At 39.5% G+C, this 22,351-nt stretch overlaps 1 protein-coding gene across 1 annotated transcript in view; it reads right to left on the bottom strand.

Moving 5' to 3' along the window:
* LOC123507164 (relaxin receptor 2-like) overlaps window positions 1-22,351 on the bottom strand; it is a 214,617-nt gene that overhangs the window by 148,063 nt on the left and 44,203 nt on the right. The window contains 1 exon segment of the mRNA XM_045259820.1: window positions 19,439-19,492. The gene's annotated coding sequence lies outside the window, so the exon portion shown is untranslated.

Raw genomic sequence — 22,351 nt, forward strand, 5'->3', positions numbered from 1 at the left:
CCAGGAGGGAAGGAAACTAGGAGAGAGAAAAAAAAAGAATAAGGAAGAGAAGGGAGAAATGAAAAAATGAAGGAAATAAAGAGGAGAAAAAACAGATGGAAAGATAAAAAATAAAAAAAACATACGAGGAAGAAAGACGAAAAGAAGAGAAAGAGGAAGAGAGGAAGAGGGAAGAGATAAACAGAGGAGGTAATAAAATTGAATGAAATAAAATTGAATAAGAGAAGAGCAAGCGACAATAATAGTAACAACAATACATAAACCAACAAATGAAAAAGAAAACAGAAAATAGAAAGAAAATAAAAGAAGTCAGCATATAATAAAAATAACAATAAAAACAAAGAATAGGGGAAGAAGGAAAGGAGGAAGTAAAGGCAAGAGAGAGAAAGCCAGAAGAGAAAGAAACAATGAGAGAAGCAAAGAATAAGGAAGAGAAGAAAGAAAAAGAGAAAAGAAAAAAAAGGAATAAAACAAATTAGAAGGAAGAAAAAAAATAAGGGGAGGATGGATGAAAAGAAGAGAAAGAGGAAGAGAAGAAGAGGAAAGCAGAAGAGGTGATGAAATTGGATGAGATGACAAAAGCAAGCAACACTAACAATAACAACAACACATAAACAAACAGATAAAAACTCAACATCTCCGTGAAGAAAGAGACAAAGGAAATCGGAAAACATATGTAAAATGAAAGAGAAACTAGCAAATAATAGAAAAAAAATAATAAAACCAAAGGAAAAGATAGAAAAATAAGAATAGGATAAAAGGAGGAGAAACAGTCACACACAAAACCAGTCACACACTCAAACAAAACTGCGAAAAACGAATAGCAGAAACTGTCACACACAAAGCCAGTCACACACTCAAACAAAGTGGCAAAAAGTCAACAGAATGAACATAAAACACAACAGGAATGGAGTAAATCAGGAACCAAAACCCACAAAGAGGCCAGAAGAGTTCATCAATCTCACTAATCACTTCCCCCCGCGGCCAGGTGAGGGAAACACACCTGACGTGTATCTAATTTCCTTCGCCTGCCGCGGGGACGATACTGAAAGAGAGAGAGAGAGAGAGAGAGAGAGAGAGAGAGAGAGAGAGAGAGAGAGAGAGAGAGAGAGAGAGAGAATGAATGTGATGAGGTACATGACAAACCGATTAATTGGCTAATATATTGAACAGATTGACTGACTGATTAATTGACTGACACACCGATTTACTGACTGACTAACGGTCACTAACCTATCGAGGGAATGATCAACTGGCTGACTGGTTAACTGACAGAGGAATGACAGAACGATTTCCTGAGTAACTAACTGGGTGACAGACTGATACACTGACAAAGATAGACAAATAGAGAATAGAGAGATAAGTAGAGATAATGAAGGTGGGAAGGAAAAACAAAGTAAACACGGAATTAAAGAAGAGAGAAAAGGGATGTGTTTCTGACACAAACAAGAGAAAAACAAATGGGTACGAAAGAGAGAGAAAAAGACAAATGGGCAATTTGTAAGATTGAGTTGAGAGAGAGAGAGAGAGAGAGAGAGAGAGAGAGAGAGAGAGAGAGAGAGAGAGAGAGAGAGAGAGAGAGAGAGAGAGAGAGAGAGAGAGAGAGAAAGAAAGAAAGAAAGAAAGAAAGAAAGACAGAGAGAAAGCATGTGTGTGTGTGTGTGTGTGTGTGTGTGTGTGTGTGTGTGTGTGTGTGTGTGTCATCATATACTAAATATTCCATTCCAGTAAGAGAGAAAAAAAATCACATATGACAACAAAACAAAAATAAAAGGCAAACCTCATCATCACCTTCTCATTTGCCATCAAAGAGTCAAAAAAAAACCTTCTTCGTGCAATCCACCAGCTGAAAACTCGTCCCTTATAACATTACCATCAAAGACCCGCCTCTCTTTTACCCGAGCGTTGCAAATTCCACCGCTGCAGCATTTCCGCCTCTTACCTGCCCGTCACCGCCTCCCCCCGCAGGTGTCCGGCCCAAGTAAACTAATTAACTAAATTCATACCTGCGCCACTTTACTTTTTACCTGTTCTTTCTGTCAGGTTTGTTTACTACGTAGCTTTGTGGTTCTCTCTCTCTTCTCTTTCTCTTTGTTCTCTCCTTTTCCTTTATTTTGCTTCTCTCTCTCTCTCTCTCTCTCTCTCTCTCTCTCTCTCTCTCTCTCTCTCTCTCTCTCTCTCTCTTCATAATTTTACTTTTTCTTTTATTATTATTCATCTCCTTGACAACAGTGAACTCAATACCCGGTGTCACTTTTTAATATGTGTGCCTGCGTGGTGAGCTACTTTGACTTAATTGAGGCGCCGCAACACACCTGTACCTGCATGAATTATTTCCTTCCGTGTTTTAATAGACAGCGTAAGTTAGATATGAAAACATGAGTCAGTTATATGGAGTGCAGAAACCACTACCCATTGCAAAATAATCTGATTTTAACTTGAATTTAAACTCTTTTGCTTTATATATAACACGTGGCCGTGATTACCATGACGCGTTTATATATTCATCCTGCTTACTATTTAGTGATTTTATACACTTTCAGAAAATTATGTGAGAGATTATGATAGTGAAGACTGTGGCCGTTAATCTTCTGACCTCCATAGACCCTTCCTAATGTCGATAAAATTATCTGATTGTACAAAAATATGAAAGTAAAAATGTCTCCCAGTATTGAAGGAGTTAAACATCATTGGCGTCTCTTGTTTTATAATTTAGTGTATGGCAATAAAGTAATCTCTCTCTCTCTCTCTCTCTCTCTCTCTCTCTCTCTCTCTCTCTCTCTCTCTCTCTCTCCTCCCAGCTACACGCCAATATATAATCCATTAGTCACAACCCTAATGACAACGCTGATGACGGCTGCACTCCCCTTGCCTTCCCCTTCTCCTCCCTGCCAAGCCTCCCCTGCATCTCCCTGTCTTTTTCCTCCCCCACGTCGCCACACAACATTCCCCTCAGCAGTTCTGCAGCGACCCAATTAGACATCCAACCGTGCAATACTTTCCTATATTGAATCCTTTTTAGTGAACTTCGTGGCATATTCCTTTATTTTTTCATTCATTCTCCATTCCATCCCTCATTTTTCTCCCTCTTCCTCTCTCTCTTTCATCTTTTCTGCTTCATTCCTCTTATTCTTATCAGTTTCAGACCAGCCAGGAATGATTTGAGGGTTCGTGGTCTGTTACATATTGTTGCGGTGTATTAGCAAGCTAGGGTACATGTAGGGAGTAAAGTAGGGTTTGTACGTGTGAGTAGTAGTAGTAGTGGTAGTGGTGGTGGTAGTGAAGGTGGTGGTGGTAGTGGTGGTAGTGGTAGTGGTGGTGGTGGTAGTAGTAGTAGTAGTAGTAGTAGTAGTAGTAGTAGTAGTAGTTGTTGTTGTTGTTGTTGTTGTTGTTGTAGTACTAGTAGTAGTAGTAGTAGTAGTAGTAGTAGTAGTAGTAGTAGTAGTTGTTGTTGTTGTTGTTATTGTTTTTTTTTTATGTTGTTGTTGTTGTGGTATAGTAGTAGCAGTATAGTAGTAGTAGTAGTAGTAGTTTGCAAATCCCACCACGTACCGCCTTGAAACTTCACCATTTGTCAAGTGGTTTGAAATTACTTATATGTCACCATGATATCCAGGTTCTAGGTGGTTACGCCAAAGATGCGCTTGGGTGGTGATATGGGCCCTAATATGGGTACCACTATAAATAGAATTGCCTGCGCCACTAATGGGTGGAAGCTGAACAGCGCTTCCCATACATACTCTTCTGCTTTTCAAGTAGACCTACAGGTGCTATAGGCCATAACATAAAAAAAGTAAGTAGTTTGCTGTTGTTGTTGTTGTTGTTGTTGTTGTTGTTGTTGTTTTACGGTAAGGCCTATAGCGCCTGTAGGCACACTTAAAAAGTATTTAGGAAGCACTGTTCAGCTTCCGCCCATTAGTGGCGTAGGCAATTTTATTTATAGTGGTACCCATATTAGGGCCCATATCACCACCCAAGCTCATCTTGGGTGTAACCACCTAGAACCTGGGTATCATGGTGACATGTAGGTAACTTTAAACCACTTGACAAATGGCAAAGTGTTTTAAGGCTGTACGTGATGGGATTCGAACCTACGCGTGGACGTCTGCCCGATCCCACGCTCACCACTTTATCTACTGATGTTGTTGTTGTTGTTGTTGTTGTTGCTCCTCCTTTTTCTTCATATTTTCATCTTCATTATTGATGTTTTAAGGAAATGAGTATCTACCCTTTCCTTCTAAGCCAGTACTAAACAATCCATTTTCTTTAATCTACTCAAACACCGCACAACAAAAAAGACAAAAAATACAGAAACAAATACAAAAACAAACCAGAAAAAGGAAAAGAAAAAGCAACATAGAAAACGAAATCTGAAAAGTCTATAAAAGGGGAAACTTCATTATTTTCCCTATTCTACTGTACGCACCACATTCCCGATAAAAAGAGAGAAAAAGACAGAAAAAAACTTGCCTCGTGGCCGTAAAGTTATCGACAGTTACGGAATGAGAAAAGTTCACCTGAGTTCACCTGGAATGATACTTTTGCACCTATCCTGAAGAAAACACCGGTGGGTATTTTATATTCCTTACATTAATTAAGAGACTGAATAGAAAGGAAAGTAAGAGAGAGAGAGAGAGAGAGAGAGAGAGAGAGAGAGAGAGAGAGAGAGAGAGAATAATTAGATTGGCTGTTTTCTTCATCTCTCTTCTATCATTCATCCATTTACTTTTTCTTTTATTTTCTTTATTTTTCCTTCCTTTCCTTTCATGTCTTCTTAATTTTTGTTTTCCTCATCAGTTTTTTTTTATCATTTTTTCCAGAGAGAGAGAGAGAGAGAGAGAGAGAGAGAGAGTCAGGTCCACCCCTCTAGGCAATTTAGTGTTATCTCTTAGTACGTTTTCCAAGTTTTTTTTCTCGATGTATGCAGCGAAAAAAGGTGCAGCTGGAGGGTGAAAGGGTGTAGAAAAGGGTGTAGTGAGAAGTACTCTTATTCATCTTCCTTCTCCTCTTCCTTCTCTTCCTTCTCCTCGTGCTTCTCATCCTTCTCCGCTTCTTCTCCTCGTCCTTCTTCTCATTCTCGTTCTCATATTCCTCATTCTCTTCCTGCCCTTTCCTGTCTTCATCCTCTTCATCCTTTTCTTCTTCCTTATCCTTGTCCTCCTCATCTTCTTCCTCCTCCTTCTCCTCCGCATCCACCTTGTTTTCTTAAATGTCCTCCTCGTTCCTCTTTTCGTTTTGGTTCTCCTATCATAGCCTTTCTGAAAACAAACACACACACACACACACACACACACACACACACACATTTCACCTCCAGGCGTCACTGCTGGTCCCTCACAGTCTCAAACATAACTTCTTCACTTCTTCGCAAAATTCTAATTTGCAGAAGAGAGGGAGAAGAAAATTTAATTATTCCTTCACTCATTCAATTACTTAATTAAATTTTCCGGTACTTTATTAGACCTTTTAGATTTTCCTTCGTTTGAATTTTGCTTCGATTCTTTTTGAAGGGGGATTGTTGCTAATATCTCGGAATACAATATAGTTTTAGATCTTCAATTAAATAGAAAAAAGGAGGAAGGAAAATCAGCATCTAAGAAAAACAACAACAACGACAACGACAACGACAACAACAGCAGCAAAAATGACAGCAGTAACAACAACGACAATAACAACAGCGACGAATACGGCGACAATAAACGAAAGAAAATAGAAAGAAAGAAAGAAAGAAGGAAAGAAAAAGGAAAGAAAGAAAGAAAAAAAAGGAAAGAAAGAAAGAAAAAAAGAAAGAAAAAAAGAAGAAAAGAAGAAGAAAAGAAGAAGGAGAAGAAGAAGAAGAAGAAGAAGAAGAAAAAGAAAAAGAAGAAAGTACGACAAAGGAAAGTTAAAAGACAAAAGAAAATAACATGAAAAAAAAACACATGCAAAACAAAAATTAAACAAACCCCACCAAAAAAAAAAAAAAAAATTAATATTTCCACTCACCCAAACAAAACACATAAAAAATAAGGAAGAAAAAAAAAAAAAAAAAAAAAAAGACGAACTCCCTTTTTTCTTTCCCTTCATAACAAGAAAGCCTCGAGGGAACTGGACAAACACCCACACACACACACACACACACACACACACACACACACACACACACACAGTTTCCCATCCTCCCTCAAGGTTCCTGCCCCTGGGATTGCTCGTAACCCCTGTTGTCTCCTGCCGCCCCCTGCCGCACTCTTGCCATTATTACCCTGGCGACGCTGCTAATGTTTTCCAGCGTGGCGAGTCTCTAAGTTAATCAGTGGCGCCATTTTAGGATAGAGAGTTGAAGGAGACGCAGAAGGAGGAGCAGAAGGAGGTGGAGAAGGAGGCGTAGGAGGAGAAGAAGGGGCGATTCGAGGGGACCAGAAAGATATTAGTTTTTCTATTCTTTTTTCCTTCTTTTTCACGTATTTTCTTAGTGGTGGAAAAATATGATGGCGCCTTATGGGAGATGGGGTGTCGAAGGATGAAGGGAAAGGAGTGAAGAATGTGTGAAGGAAGGGTGAAGGAATTTAAGGGTGAAATGAAAGATAAGTGAAGGATGTGAAGGATGAGTGAAGGAAGGATGATGTGTGGAGAAAGAAGGAAAGGAAGAGGAATGAATGAGTGAGTGATGGAATGGTGAACAATAGGGGGTGAAGAGGAGGGTGAAGGAAGGGTGAGCTGACAAGAGGAGGGGCGAAGGAGACGCGGAAGAGATGGTGAGGGAGAAGTTATTTGGTGCGTAATTACGTGGTTTATTGTTCTATTTAAGACCTTCCTTCCTCTCCTCCTCTCCTTTCGTGCGGTTTACTCTGTTTTCTGTTTTGTTTTCCTTTCACGTGTCTGTTCACCTAGCAGTGAGTAGGTACGGGATGTAAATCACAGACACACACACACACACACACACACACACACACACACACACACACACCGCGTAGTGTAGTGGTTAGCACACTCGGCTCACAACTGAGAAGGCCTGAGTTCGAGTCCCGGGATGGGAAAGGCTGGCTGGTGACCAGCAGACGACGCTGGGTGGTGTAGTTGGTTAAGGCGGCTCGTGTTCGGGCCTCCGGTCTAGGCGGCTCGGGTTCGAATCCTTGCCAAACTTAGTTGCCCGGTGTGAGATGTAACCCCGTTAACCCTAGCGGTGCCATATGACCTCAGCTGTTGCGGCGCCTAATGGAATAATTTCCATTTCCATTTCCACACACACACACACACACACACACACACACACCGCGTAGTGTAGTGGTTAGCACGCTCGACTCACAATCGAGAGGGCCGTTTTCGAGTCCCGGTAAGCGGCGAGGCAAATGAGCAAGCCTCTTAATGTGTAGCCCCTGTTCACCTAGCAGTAAATAGGTACGGGATGTAACTTGAGGGGTTGTGGCCTCGCTTTCCCGGTGTGTGGTCTCAGTCCTATCCGAAGATCGGTCTATGAGCTCTGAGCTCGCTCCGTAATGGGAAAGCTGGCTGGGTGACTAGCAGACGACTGTGGTGAATTACACACCGCGTAGTGTAGTGTTCAGCACACTCGGCTGACAACCGGCTTCCAATCCTGCATAGGCTTGGAGAGGCAGAAGGGTGAGCCTCTTAATGTGTAGCCCATGTTTACTTAGCAGCAAGTAAATACGGGATGTAGCTCGAAGGATTGTGGCCTTATTTTCCCATGTGGTGTGTGGTGTGGTCTCAGTCTTACCCGAAAATTGGTCTATGAACTCTGATCTCTCTCCGTAATGGGGAAGGATGGCTGGGTGACCAGCAGAAGACCGCAGTGAAATTGCACACACACACACACACACACACACACACACACACACACACACACACACACACACACACACACACACACACACACACACACACACACACACACACACACACACACACACACACACACACACACACACCACTAAACACCCATCAGTCATAGAACCATGCATACAATTAAAGGTGAAATTAACCCAGTCATTGTACGCGTCTTCACATTAATTAAGTCGTCAGGTTGTCAGATGCTGCAGATGATGCAGGGAGAAAGGGATGGAGGGAGAGAGGGAAAGGTAGGGATTGAGGGAGAGAGGGAAAGGTAGGGGAAGCAGAGATTAAGACGGGGAAATATATAGAGGTGACTGATATGTAATAGAAGTACTTCAGAGAGAGAGAGAGAGAGAGAGAGAGAGAGAGAGAGAGAGACGTTTCACTGACACAGATAAGCAAACAATAAGCAGGAGAAATACGCAAGATAAGCACGAGGTCAAGAGAAACACTGGAGCGATAATTCCAAAAATGAAGAGAAATAAAGACGAATCATAAATAGAAGAAAAATGGATAAATGAAGAGTAATTACTGACAAACTTCGCCCACTCGTCTCTTTGAGTAGGTCATTAATTCACCAGCAAGTCACGTCAAGAATAAAAGGAAAAAAAATGAAAGAAAAACACACTAATACACTTTCATTAATTGTTACTCTTGTACTTTTTTCTTTGTTTTTTTTCCTCCTTTACAAGTTTAATTACGTATGTTTTTTTTCATAATCCTCTCTCTCTCTCTCTCTCTCTCTCTCTCTCTCTCTCTCTCTCTCTCTCTCTCTCTCTCTCTCTCTCTCTCTGGCTTTTATTCCAAGGTCTCATATATATTCATGTTTATTTCCTTATCCGCCTTTATCTTTTACTGCACTTCTCTTCCCTTCTCATTCTTTTCTATCCTACTCCTCCTCCTCTTCCTCCACTACCTCCTCCTTCTCCTCCTCCTCTTCTTGCTCCTCCTCCTCCTCTTCTTGCTCTTCCTCCTCCTCTCTTCTTCTTTTCTTCTTCCTTCTCCTCCTCCTCTTTTTCTTCTACTTCCTCCTCCTCCTCCTCCTCCTCCTTCTCCTCTTCCTCCTCTAGCTCTTCCTCCTCCTCCTCCTCATCTTTTTTTTCTTCCTTCTTCTCGTCCTCCTCTTCTTCTTCTACTTCTTCCTCCTCCTCCTCCTTCTTCTCTTCATTCACAACAACCAAAACGACGAATTGTCAGAAATATAAAAAGAAATAGTAAAAAAAATCATTCACCTATTTCATTGTTGAGTTTATGATCATTTTCTTGCCACAATTCTCTCTCTCTCTCTCTCTCTCTCTCTCTCTCTCTCTCTCTCTCTCTCTCTCTCAAGGACGTGGTTGTTTATTGGAGAAAATTGGCGCAGTCTTCAATTTTTCTTAATGCGTCTACAAGGAAAAAAATTAATTGATGTGGAGGACAAGACAAGTCACGCCTTCCTTGGGACTGTCAGCCTTACATTATATTATTCAAGATACGGCGCATGTTCTTCTTGTTATCCTTATTCTTATTCTTATTATCATTATTATTCGCCTTCTTTTTCTTCTTCTTCTTCTTCTTCTTCTTCTCCTTCTCTAGTTTTTTTTTTCTTTCTTCTTCTTCTTCTTCTACTTTTTCTTCTTTTTCCTTTCTTTGTTTAATTTTTATTCTTGTTCTTATTCTTATTCTTATTCTTAGTCTTACTCTTTTTTCTTCTTTTTTTTCATTTTTTTTGTCCTTTCTTCTTCTTTTCTTCTTCTTCTTCTTCTTCTTCTTCTTATTATTATTATTATTATTATTATTATTATTATTATTATTGTTATTTTTCTCATTCTTTTTTCTTTCTTTCCTCTTCTTCTTCTTCTTATAATTATTATTATTATTATCATTATTATTATTATCATTATCATTATTATTATTATTATTGTTATTATTATCATTATTGTTATTATTATTATTGTTATTATTATTGTTATTATTATCATTATTATTATTATTATTATTATTATTATCATTATTATTTTTCTTATCATTATTCCCCTTCTTTTTTCTTTCATCCCTTTTCTTCATCTTCATCATCATCATCATCATCTTTTCTTCTTCTTCTTCTTCTTCTTCTTCTTCTTCTTCTTCTTCTTCTTCTTCTTCTTCTTCTTCTTCTTCTTCTTCTTCTTCTTCTTCTTCTTCTTCTTCTTCTTCTTCTTCCTCGTCTTCTTCTTCTTCCTCCTTCTCTTCCTCCTCTTCCTCCTCCTTCTCCTCCTCTTCCTCCTCTCTGTAATTCCATGGCGTCGTTTTCTTTATAGTGTTGGTCCTCCACCTCAAACTTCCACTAAAGTAACACAGAAGCATCTCCCAAGGGCACGGTTCACCTCTATTGCCTGGTCTCTCTCTCTCTCTCTCTCTCTCTCTCTCTCTCTCTCTCTCTCTCTCTCTCTCTCTCTCTCTCTCATTAATACCAAGCGTGACACATTTACATAGCACATTTACATTGGGTTTTAACGGGCTAAAGGCGGTCTCTCTCTCTCTCTCTCTCTCTCTCTCTCTCTCTCTCTCTCTCTCTCTCTCTTCTTTATCTAAAGTGTCAATTGGTTATTAATTGCTCTGGAAGTTAATAAAGAACATTTCTCTAGTTTATCCTCATTACTGTTAGTTTTTTCTCTAATTCTAGTGAAGTTTCATTTGAATGGACTGTCTTTTTCTATTCTCTCTTTCTCTCTTTTTTTATTTCTCTTTGACAGATTTTCCATATATACATTAAAAGAAAAATGAAAAAGTGAAATTAAAGCAAGGCGGTTATTAATTAATCATCTCCTCCTCCTCCTCCTCCTCCTCCTCCTCCTCCTCCTCCTCCTCTTCGTCCTCCTCCTCCTCCCAATCGTCATTTGACTAAATATATTCCATAACCTCTTTCATTCATTTAACTTTTCTTCCAAATACAAAATAAAGAGCAAAAAAAATGTTCAGATCATCAGGAGTGACAGAAATGAAATGCCGAGTGTCAGTCAGCCATTACCAGTGAAAGCGTTAATGAGTTACTGTCATCAAATATTAAACAATTACCCAACAACAAAAGTTTCTCTCTTGTTACCAACGTGTGAAGGAATGAGTTTATATAAGAAAAATAATAGTGTGTGTGTGAGAGAGAGAGAGAGAGAGAGAGAGAGAGAGAGAGTGTGTGTAATTATTTTTTGTATCAGATTTCCTGTATGGTGTCACTTCATTGTACACGCTTCTCTCTCTCTCTCTCTCTCTCTCTCTCTCTCTCTCTCTCTCTCTCTCTCTCTCTCTCTCTCTCTCTCTCTCTCTCTACTGACCCACCTGCCACATCTAACAGGGACGGAAACATTACCATTCATTAGACATCTCATTAGGAGGTTAATTAGTCGTGTGTGTGTGTGTGTGTGTGTGTGTGTGTGTGTGTGTGTGTGTGTGTGTGTGTGTAATTCACCTCGATCGCTTGCTGGTCACCCACCCAGTCTTCCCCATTACGGAGCGAGCTCAGAGCTCATAGACCGATCTTCGGGTAGGACTGAGACCACAACACACTCCACACACCGGAAAAGAGGCCACAACCCCTCAGTTACATCCCGTACCTATTTACTGCTGGGTGAACAGGGCCACACATTAAGAGGCTTGCTTGTGTGTGTGTGTGTGTGTGTGTGTGTGTGTGTGTGTGTGTGTGTGTGTGTGTGTGTGTGTGTGTGTGTGTGTGTGTGTGTGTGTGTGTGTGTGTGTGTGTGTGTGTGTGTGTGTGAGAGAGAGAGAGAGAGAGAGAGAGAGAGAGAGAGAGAGAGAGAGAGAGAGAGAGAGAGAGAGAGAGAGAGAGAGAGAGAGAGAGAGAGAGAGAGAGAGAGAGAGTAATTATTTTTGTATCAGATTTCCTGTATAATGTCATTTCATTGTACACGCTTCTCTCTCTCTCTCTCTCTCTCTCTCTCTCTCTCTCTCTCTCTCTCTCTCTCTCTCTCTCTTCTTCTTCTTCTTCTTCTTCTTCTCTCCGATATTACTAGATATTTGTATTAATTCTTTATGGCTGTCAATACAACTCCCTCATTCTCCTCCTCTTTTTCTTCCCTTAATCCCTCCTCTTCCTCTTCCTCCTCCTCCTCCTCCTCCTCCACCTCCTCCTCCTCCTTCCTCCTCCTCCTCCTCCTCTCCAGCCTTAGCACACCTTTCCCAACCAAGACAGACAGGTAATACAAGTGATTCCCTTACTTGGATTGTCTTTACTCTCCCCTCTCTTCCCCTCCCCTCACTCCCCTTTCACCCTTCCCTCTCATTCCCCTCTCTCTCCTAATCTCCTCCTTCCGTACCCTTCCCATCCTTTTAGTCTTCCTTGTTTTTCCTGATCCCTTTCACTTCCTCTCTCCCCTTTCAAAATTTTCCCTCTTCTATCTTTCTTTTCCCCTCTTTCCTCTTATTCCTGTTTTTTTCTGTCACTTTTTTCTATATTCTTTCATTTATTCTTCTTTTTCTGTCTCCCTTCTTTTCTCTCTTTCATGTCTATTTCTCCTTTTCTTTCTTTTTCCTCTGTTTTTCTACTTGTTTCTCTCCTTATGGCTCTCTCTCTCTCTCTCTCTCTCTCTCTCTCTCTCTCTCTCTCTCTCTCTCTCTCTCTCTCTCTCTCTCTCTGTTTTGTTTTTATTTCTCTCTTTCCGTTTTCTCTTTGTCCTCTTTCCTTTTCACCTCAAACTGAGTAAAAGAAAGTTTTGAATTTTTTACATCTCAAAAAACAAAAGCAAGAACAAGAAGAGCAAGACCAAGATCAACAAGAACTAAAGAACAGTAACAGGGGAAGAAAAATTGAACGAGGAATGAAAGAAAGGACAAGATGAAAGATTAGGAGGAGGAGGAGAGAAGGAGGAGGAAGAAGAAGAAGAAGAAGAGATGAAGATGAACTGAAGAAGAAGAAGAAGAAGAAGAAGAAGAAGAAGAAGAAGAAGAAGAAGAAATAAGAAACTGATGAAGAGATGAAGCAGAAAGGTGAGGAGGAGGAGGAGGAGGAGGAGGAGGAGGAGGAGGAGGAGGAGGAGTATCGTCCGTACCAGTCACTCTACACTTATTGAATGACATCCTTGTGTTACTGGATGTGATTGGTTTGTTACTAAGACCCTTCCTTACCCCCATCTCCCTTGCTTCCTCCATTCCTCCACCTTTCACTCCATCCTATGCCTCCCTGTATCTCCTATTCTCCTTTTTCTCTTTCCTCTCTCCTCCATTCTCCTCCATCTTTCCCTCCATCCTAAGCTCTCTCTTTATTTCCTATTCTCCCTCTTCTCTTTTCTCTCTCTTCTATTCTTCTATATTTTCATCCCCCTTCCCATACATCCTAAGTTTCTCTGTATCTCCTATTTCTTCCATTCTTTTTTGTCTCTCCTCCATTCCTTCTTTTCCATCCCCTTTCCTTTCTTCTTACGCCTCCTTGTATTTCCTTTTCTCCCTTTTTTCTTTCCTTTCTCCTCCATTCCTCCATTCCTCCATCTTTTCCTTCATCCTAAACTTCCCCGTATCTCCTTTTCTCCTATTCTTTCCTCTGTCCTCTATTTCTCCATTCCTTCACCTTTCACTCCATCCTAAGCTTCCCTGCATCTCCTATTCTCCTTCTATTCTTTTCTCTTTCCTCCAGTCCTCAATTTCCTCGACCTTTCACTCCATCCTAAGCTTCCCTGTATCTCCTTTTCTCCTATTCTTTCCTCTGTCCTCTATTCCTCCATTCCTTCACCTTTCACTCCATCCTAAACTTCCCTGTATCTCCTATTCTCCTATTCTTTCCTCTGTCCTCTATTCCTCCATTTCCTTCACCTTTCACTCCATCCCTTCTATCTCCTATCCTCTCTTCTATCCTCTATTCCTCCTTTCCTTCACCTTCCCTCCATCTTTAGTCATCCTATATCTCCTATTCTCTCTCTACTCTTTGCTCTTTCTTCCCTTCTTCCTTCTTTCTCTTCCCTGCCTTCAGCCCCCCTTCCCTGTGTGTGTCCCTAGGGTCATGTAATTTGCCAGTCATCCGTTTGTAGAGTATTGAAGTGAAACATTGCCTGTCTTGGCCAAATTGATCACTAGCCTTCAAATTGGCTTATCTGTTTCCTATCTACGGGTAATCAGCTTCTTTTATTTACTTAGTCCTTTTTTTCTTTACTTTTATCTAGTTTATTTTCTGTTCCTTTTTGGTTGTTTGTATTTTGTGTTGATTTGATTTTGTATTGAGCCAATTTCCTATATGTTTCGTTCACTGGTTTTCGTTTTTGTCTTCTTTTTTTCGTTTTTCTTAGTGTATTTCATGTTAAAGTTTTGTTGTTCTTGTATGTTTTTTTTTATGTTTTAGTTTAGTTGTTATTATCATTGTTGTTGTTTTGTTCTCTTCTTCTTCTTCTTCTTCTTCTTCTTCTTCTTTTTCTTCTTCGTCTTCTATTTATACATAACTCATTGATTTGGTTATTTTCATCTTTAACTTTGAACTCTTCTGTTTGTCCCCACTTACTACGAGTACTATCCATCATCCACACAAACTTTCATCAACATCCACCAGTTCTCCTTTCACTTTCCACGACCATCTGACAACGAGAGGCAAAATAAAGCACAACAAAATCTAAATCTCCTTTTTTAAGCTCCTTGTAATTAACTTTCTTTACTTTCACCTCCTCTCATTTTCTACTTCTCAAGAACATACAAGAGAATATGCAACGTGACTTCATAGCGCAATCTTTCCACCTCTCCGTTTTCTTTGGTAGTGGTGAGTGGGGAAGACTATGTTGTGAGATGTGACTATTGTGGTGGTGTGTGGTGAATGGTGCTAGTGAGTGGATAGCAGATAGCAGTAGTGGTGAGTGAGGAAGACTATGTAGTGAGATGTGACTATTGTGGTGGTGTGTGGTGAATGGTGTTGGTGAGTGGGTAGTAGTGGTGGTGAGAGGGAATTGTTGTGGTGAGTAAGAATGGTGATGAGTGTGAATAATATTAGAAAGTGAGAATTTCAGTGGTAGTGACTGGGAATGTTGATGACTGGGAATGGTGATGAGTGGAAATAGTGATGACTGGTAGTAGTGGTGAGTGAGTGGGAACAGTGGTGGTGAGTGGGAATGGTGTAGGCGATGGTGTTGGTGAAGAGGGTGTCATGTAATCCTCCTTGACATCATCGTCGCGTGTCTGATTCCCTTTTAATAGTGTGTCGATACCACCACCAACACCACCACCACTACCTCCTCCTCCTCCTCCTCCTCCTCCTCCTTCTCTTCCTCCTCCTCCTCGGTGGCCCTGCATTGAAGAAGACGAGGAAAGTGACGCAAAGGAAGAGAACTTGAAGGAGGAGGAAAAAAAAGGAGAAGCAACATAAAGAGGAGGAGGAAGAGCGAGAGGAAGAGGAGGAAGAAAGGAAAAGCAGAAAAAAGAGGAGGAGAAGAAGAAGGAGGAGGAGAAGGAGGAGGAGGAGGACAAAAACAAAAAAGGAAAGAAAAATGGAAAGAAAAGGAATAGTGGCCGAAGAAAAAAAAGAAAAACTAAGAAAAATTAAATTAATACCATAGTAAAAAAGGAAGAAAAAGGATAAGAGACCTTTATGACCACCACCACCACCACCACCACCACCACCACCACCACTTAGCTGAATAAACAACCCTGGCTTGGAGTTGTGTCTCGCATGTGTGTGTTTTTCCTGCCGTAAGTGTTGCAGAGTGGAGAGATGGAGAGAAAGACGCCGCCACCTGCCTCCTTTACCTGCCCCCTTCCCTGCCCAGCCTCTTACGCCCTCTTGGTTTAAGCAGGACAGGTGACGCTGGGAGTAAGTGGAGTGAAGTTAAGGTGTGTGTGTGTGTGTGTGTGTGTGTGTGTGTGTGTGTGTGTGTGTGTGTGTGTGTGTGTGTGTGTGTGTGTGTTTTATGTAATTCGTCATCTTTTAATGTTTCTCTGTTTTAAGTTTCTTTTTCTTTTTATGGTGATTTCATAAAGATTTTACTTAATTGCTTCACTGTGGACTGCAAACTACAAATGCTATTGTTTATAACTACATGAATATCATTGAATATTAAGCTTTGTATTTATGATATGAGTACGTTTATGGTCAGTAAATATATATATATATATATATATATATATATATATATATATATATATATATATATATATATATATATATATATATATATATATATATATATATATATATATATATATATATATATATATATATATATATATATATATATATATATATATATATATATATATATATATATATATATATATATATATATATGAATATCTATCAAACTATATTAGTATGTGTGTGTGTGTGGGGAGGAAGTCCTCTTTCTCCGCTCGCTATAAGGCCTAAAGACACTTCAATATGCTACTCCAATTAGTTAAACCATTTCACGTCGCCTGCAGGAAGGTATTAATGAAGAAAGAGAAAAACTCCGAGAAGGAAGAATTTGTCGTCTTTTCTCCTTCAGTCCTTCTCTCCTCGCCCCGTAATCAGTCAGTCAATCGATCAATCAGTCATTTCTTTCCTACAGTCAGTCAGTTAAATCAACCAAGGAGACGGTGGCGTAGTGGATAAGGTGGTGAGCGTGGGATCGGGCAGGCGTTCACACGTAGGTTCGAATCACACCACTTACCGCCTTGAAACTTTATAAATTGTCGAGTGGTTTAAAGTTACCTATATGTCGCCATGATACCCAGGTTCTAGGTGGTTACAGCAAAGATACGCTTGGGTGGTGATATGGGCCCTAATATGGGTACCACTATAAATAAAACTGCGTGCTCCACTAATGGGCGGAAGCTGAACTCAAATATACCTACAGGCGCTATAGGCCATAATAAAAAAAAAATATAAAAAAAACAGTTCTCTCCCTTCGTCTCTTAATCTCCTTTTTTCCTGGTATTGCCTTCCTCCTTTTCTCTCTTATCCTTTTCCTCTCCTCATCTTTCCTTCTGACTTTGCTTTCTTATTCTTATTATTGTTCTTGTTCATTTTCTTCTACTCCACCACCTCCTCCTCTTCCTGCTTCAGTTATCTCTCTTTCATGTGAAATCTAATAAACTTGACCAATCTCCTCCTTCTCCTTCTCCTTCTCCTTCTCCTTCCTCCTCCTCCTCCTCCTCCTCCTCCTCCTCCTCCTCCTCCTCCTCCTCCTCCTCCTCCTCCTCCTCCTCCTCCTCCTCCTCCTGCTCCTAATCCTCCATCTCCCCCTCCTCCTCCTTCTCCTCCTCCTCCTCCTCCTCCTCCTCCTCCTCCTCCTCCTCCTCCTCCTCCTCCTCCTCCTCCTCCTCCTCCTCCTCCTCCTCCTCTTCCATCTCCTAACAGAAGGTGCGTCGTGAAAATAACAACTTTTCACTCTAACTTTTAATGTGAGTCCCGTAATGCTGAATAATAAAATAAGCGTGCAGGTTCCTTTCTCAGATTTTTCCCTCGACTTTAAAACTTCAGGAAAAAAAAATAATGGAATGAAATGTCCCAAAAGCTGGAATTTCCGCGGCTTTCATTGGTATGTATTTGGTATGCTTGTTATTTCGCACCAGGGAGTGTGGCTAAGTTGCAGGTGTGTTGGAATTAATGAGATAAAGTTTCGTCAATTACTACATTTATGGCTAGAACTTGAGAAAACTGCTGTACTCTTTCTTACTGTTTTGTTTCCCTTGAATCTCGAGCCATAAGAACGTGAGATAAGAGGAAGGGGAAGCTACAAGAAGACATCAGACTTTACACATAGCAAATATACTTACCTATTTCTACTTATTATCCATCTCTATGTATTTATGTAATCATCTTTAGAAATCCCCCTATTGACTCAGTTCTAACATCATGATTACTGAGTCTATTCCAGTTAGCTTCCACTCTACCTGAGAACCAGTTTCCTGCCATCCTTTGATCTAGTGACCGTCTCCTTGTGTAACTTGAGAATCGATAGGTTTTCAGCAGATCAGACGACTTGAAATTGAGAGAAAAGTTAAATGTAGTGGAAGTGAGTGTGATGTGTTACTCGTCTTTCAAGTGTGTGTGTTTGTGTGTGTGTGTGTGTGTGTGTGTGTGTGTGTGTGTGTGTGTGTGTGTGTGTGTGTGTGTGTGTGTGTGTGTGTGTGTGTGTGTGTGTGTATGTGTGTGTGTGTGTGTGTCATGTCCTGTAAATATGTATCTTTATACCAAAGAAGATTGTTTTTGAGTTTCATCATATTTGTCTTTTTTTTTATATCAAGGAGAGCGAAGATTTGAACAAAAGATTGAGAGATAAAGATTGACAAAGACAACACAGGTAGTAACAGCATCTCCTTGGAATACAGTGTAACAATATAATCTCTCTCTCTCTCTCTCTCTCTCTCTCTCTCTCTCTCTCTCTCTCTCTCTCTCTATATATATATATATATATATATATATATATATATATATATATATATATATATATATATATATATATATATATATATATATTTGTTTATCTATCTATCTCTATCTGTCTATCTATCTATCTATCTATATCTGTCCTTCTATCTATCTATCTATCTATCTATCTATCTATCTATCTATCTATCTATCTATCTATCTATCTATCTATCTATCTATCTATATATATATATATATATATATATATATATATATATATATATATATATATATATATATATATATATATATATATATATATATATCTTTGTAGGTATAAATTTTTTCCACCTTCTTTCATCATTCACAATCACTTCTCTCATATTTCCTGCCTTCTCTCCCTTCATGCCCTCCCGTGTTTTTTTTTTTTTTTTTTTTTTTTTTTTTGTCATCTTTTAGTAGTACTCCTTTTACAAGTTCCCAGAAGAAACTTATTGCCTGTCGACTCACACACGGGGCAACTCTTCCCTTTGATGTCAAGTCCAAGAAAACTACGCATTCCTTTCTTCAATATGAGCACAAGACTTCCAATGTGGCCAAAAACTGACGTGTGTATATTGCAGTTGGAGTAGATTTCGTTTTCACATTTTACGTGTTTTCATCTTATTTATTTTCTGTTTCTTTTCTTTTCTCTCTCTTTTTTGCAGTGCCTTATATCCACGTTATTGGCTTACGCTACGCTACAATCTTGCCAGTTTATTTTCATGTGCAGGGACTGACACGTGTAGGGCAAACGTCTCCTTGCAGCGTCCCCTATTTTCTCACGTTTCCTAAGTTAAGAATAATATGAACTGCTCAATAAACTGTTTTTTTTTTTTTTTTTTTTTTGCATTGACCGAATTATTGATTTCTTATAGTACTCGTACATTGCGTGGGTTTTAAAATAGTGAAGATTTTGGTCATGAATCTTCTAACATTCATAAACCCTTCCTAATGTAAATATATCACATCCAAAACCCAAGGTAAAAATGTGTCCCAGTACTGAAGGGGTTAAATCTGTTACAATAATTTTATCACCTGAAAACAGAAAACATTGGAACGTTACCGAGTTTCAGCTACAATATTCAAAAAAATTCACAAAACATTCGATGACACCTATTGTTGGGAATGTAGCCTTTTAAAATCCTCACCACAACTTATACAAAATTATAGTATCAAGCTGGGAAGACACTAGCAATCAAAAGGTTAGGAGTAGAATTTTCCTCTCCCAGTGCTCTACATGCAAAAAGAGGGAAGTAAAACATCTGAAGTACTCACATCTTGGCACTGGCCGCGAAGAAAACCCCGGGCTGCTCTTAACACAAGTGGACCCTGGAAGACAAAAGAAGAAAATTAGAGAAGAAATCACTCAGTAGGTACCTCAACATTATCAAAAACCGTACACAAAAACTAAGGATTCTCTACTGTCTGATTATTAAGTTAAGAATAATAAAGTTTAAATATCTTTCGTGTAGTTTATTTTTCTTTTTTTTTTATAAGACCAGAAATTTTCATTAATATTGACGGTTATATTGTTTCACTGCCTGGCCATTTGCTTTACTTTCCCAGCCTGAGAGAGAGGAGTCCGGGTGGCCCTTGTGAGTCGTTTAAATCGTCCATTGTTAGTTGAAACCATATGAAACCAGGAGGAATGAGGAGCCGCCAGAGATGTAGAAATCCTCTCACGCGGAAAGTAGAAAAATATATGTATAGTACAATATTAAACCGAGACCAAATATTGAAGTTTGTGTGTGTGTGTGTGTGTGTGTGTGTGTGTGTGTGTGTGTGTGTGTGTGTGTGTGTGTGTGTGTGTGTGTGTGTGTGTGTGTGTGTGTGTGTGTGTGAGCTCAGCAGAGGTATATATTATTGCCCTGGATGAGACTTTGTTATGTATCATCAGTATCTTATTACGAATTATCATCATGTATTTCTATGTATTATCAGAGTCTGTATTTATATCTACTTGACTCTCTCTCTCTCTCTCTCTCTCTCTCTCTCTCTCTCTCTCTCTCTCTCTCTCTCTCTCTCTCTCTCTCTCTCTCTAGCCCCGAGCATTCAGTGAAGCATAGTTTGTTCATTATTGCATTATTATCACAGCTCCGGTCAACACTGTCACCTTCAGGCAGTCTCACTATTACATTTCCACCTGCACGAGGTTAATTGACCGAGTTATACCTGAGCGTTGCCGTGGCTCAGGTGACGCCAACCACCCGTCTACATCTGCTCTATTCTTGTTTTGTTGGCTTGTCATGATTTTGAATTTATATTTTGATTTTTCGTTTTGTTTTTGTTTCCTTTTCATTTTTTATTCTGTTTGATTCGTGTTTGTGTCTTATGTTTCATTTTCTGTGTTTGTTTTTTTCTTTTCTAATCGTTTTTTTATGTTCTTTCTGCTGGAATTTTGTTTTGTATTTCTTTTTCTTTTTTTTTTTTTTTTTTTGTTTTAGTGTGTATCCAATTTTCCATCAGTTTTTTTTTTCTTTTATTTTCTTTCTTTCTTGTTCGTATATTGTTTTCCTCTTCAGTTTTCTCAATTATTTATACCTTTTATCATTTTTTTTTCCTTCAGTGGTTTCACTTATACCTCTCTTCAATTCTATTACTTCTTTTCACTTCATATTTTTTTTGTCTAATTTCTTTCTCCATCTTCGTACATTCTACTTTCTCTATCAAGTTTCCCTTTTATTCAACATTATTCATCTTTACACTTTACCTTTCCATTCTTCCATTTCTTCTTCGTCCTTTTTATTGTTTTCTTTCCTCCTTCAGCCTTTCTTTAATTTGACCGATCTTCCTCTTTTAGTTCTCTTATTTTCTCTTCCTTCCACCATATATTTTTGTGTTTCTTTTACTCTCTCTCTCTCTCTCTCTCTCTCTCTCTCTCTCTCTCTCTCTCTCTCTCTCTCTCTCTCTCTCTCTCTCTCTCTCTCTCTCTCTCTCTCTCCCAAAGCAGGTGTAATAAACATTTTTCAAGACTAACGCAAAGCCAACAGGTGAAGATAAAGAGGAGATCACTAATTAACGTCAGGTAACTCTAGGGAAGGTTTATCAGACCGTGTGATGACTCAAAGTTGCTTCATTGCACTTAGAGAAAGAGAGAGAGAGAGAGAGAGAGAGAGAGAGTCGTAAAATCTTCTATATCAATGTTCCTGTTGCATTATATTCATGTACATATTTATTTACTATGCTATTCCTCGTTTTTTCTCTTATCCAAATTGCTTACAAACACATCAAGAAACAATGTAGATCCTCCCATGTACCAGAAGGGCGGTCCAAACAAGGCACCACACACACCCACACACATCATTCACACTTTCAGTCTCGGACCCTGTGTAGTGTTCGCAGCTGTTCCTCTGTATGCAACTGTCAGCTCTTTGTTTATAAACGAAAACCGGACTTTTGTGATCGCTTTACAAAGTCTATTTCATCCCTTTATTTGTGGCTTGATTGATCTTTTAACCAAGTTTCTTCCGTGTTGTGAACAGCAGCGGACAGATACATGTATGTTTATCAACACATCAAGACATTTATCCCTTTTTTTGGCTAACTCTCTCTGAACTGCAAGGGAACTGGTAACTACTTAAGCCTTTTCTTTTTTCGTTTTATGGTGTCCTTGGCCAGCTTTCTCCTCTTACATAAAAAAAAAACACGTCTTTCTGAACACTGGATTCTGAGCATTCGCAGTTCACAGGCTGACAGTGAAATAGACGAGGACAGCTTGGAACACGACACCAATGGAAATGTACGCAATGATGATAAATCAAGCTTGTCTTCTTATCCTTACATTTTTCAATTATTAATTCTCACAATTTCCATTAAAACCCTTTCTCTTATACAGATGACGTGAACAAGCCAACGGCACTAAAACGCGTTGAAAGCTGAGTAAATCAAACAAATCTGATTATAACGTCGCCTCCAGTAAGGCAACTCGAGAAGCAGATGAGTCAGACAATCTAGCAGGGATAAACGAGATATTGGCTTTCCAGAATTACCCGGAAGCTTATTGATATGATTGCTGCAAGGAAGTATTACGGTGGAGTCTCGCAGAGCTGAACTGTAACTGGAAATGTTCTTTTTTGGGGCTGGGGTTCCAGTGTTCGCCAGTGTTGTGTGGCGCCTTAGAATCTTGCTGTGTGCCGCAGTTAGTAAGTCAGTTCAGTGAGTCTGTCGGTCAATCAATTCATCTGCCAG

Source organism: Portunus trituberculatus, chromosome 21, assembly GCF_017591435.1.
Source record: "Portunus trituberculatus isolate SZX2019 chromosome 21, ASM1759143v1, whole genome shotgun sequence".
NCBI classification, from domain to species: domain Eukaryota; kingdom Metazoa; phylum Arthropoda; class Malacostraca; order Decapoda; family Portunidae; genus Portunus; species Portunus trituberculatus.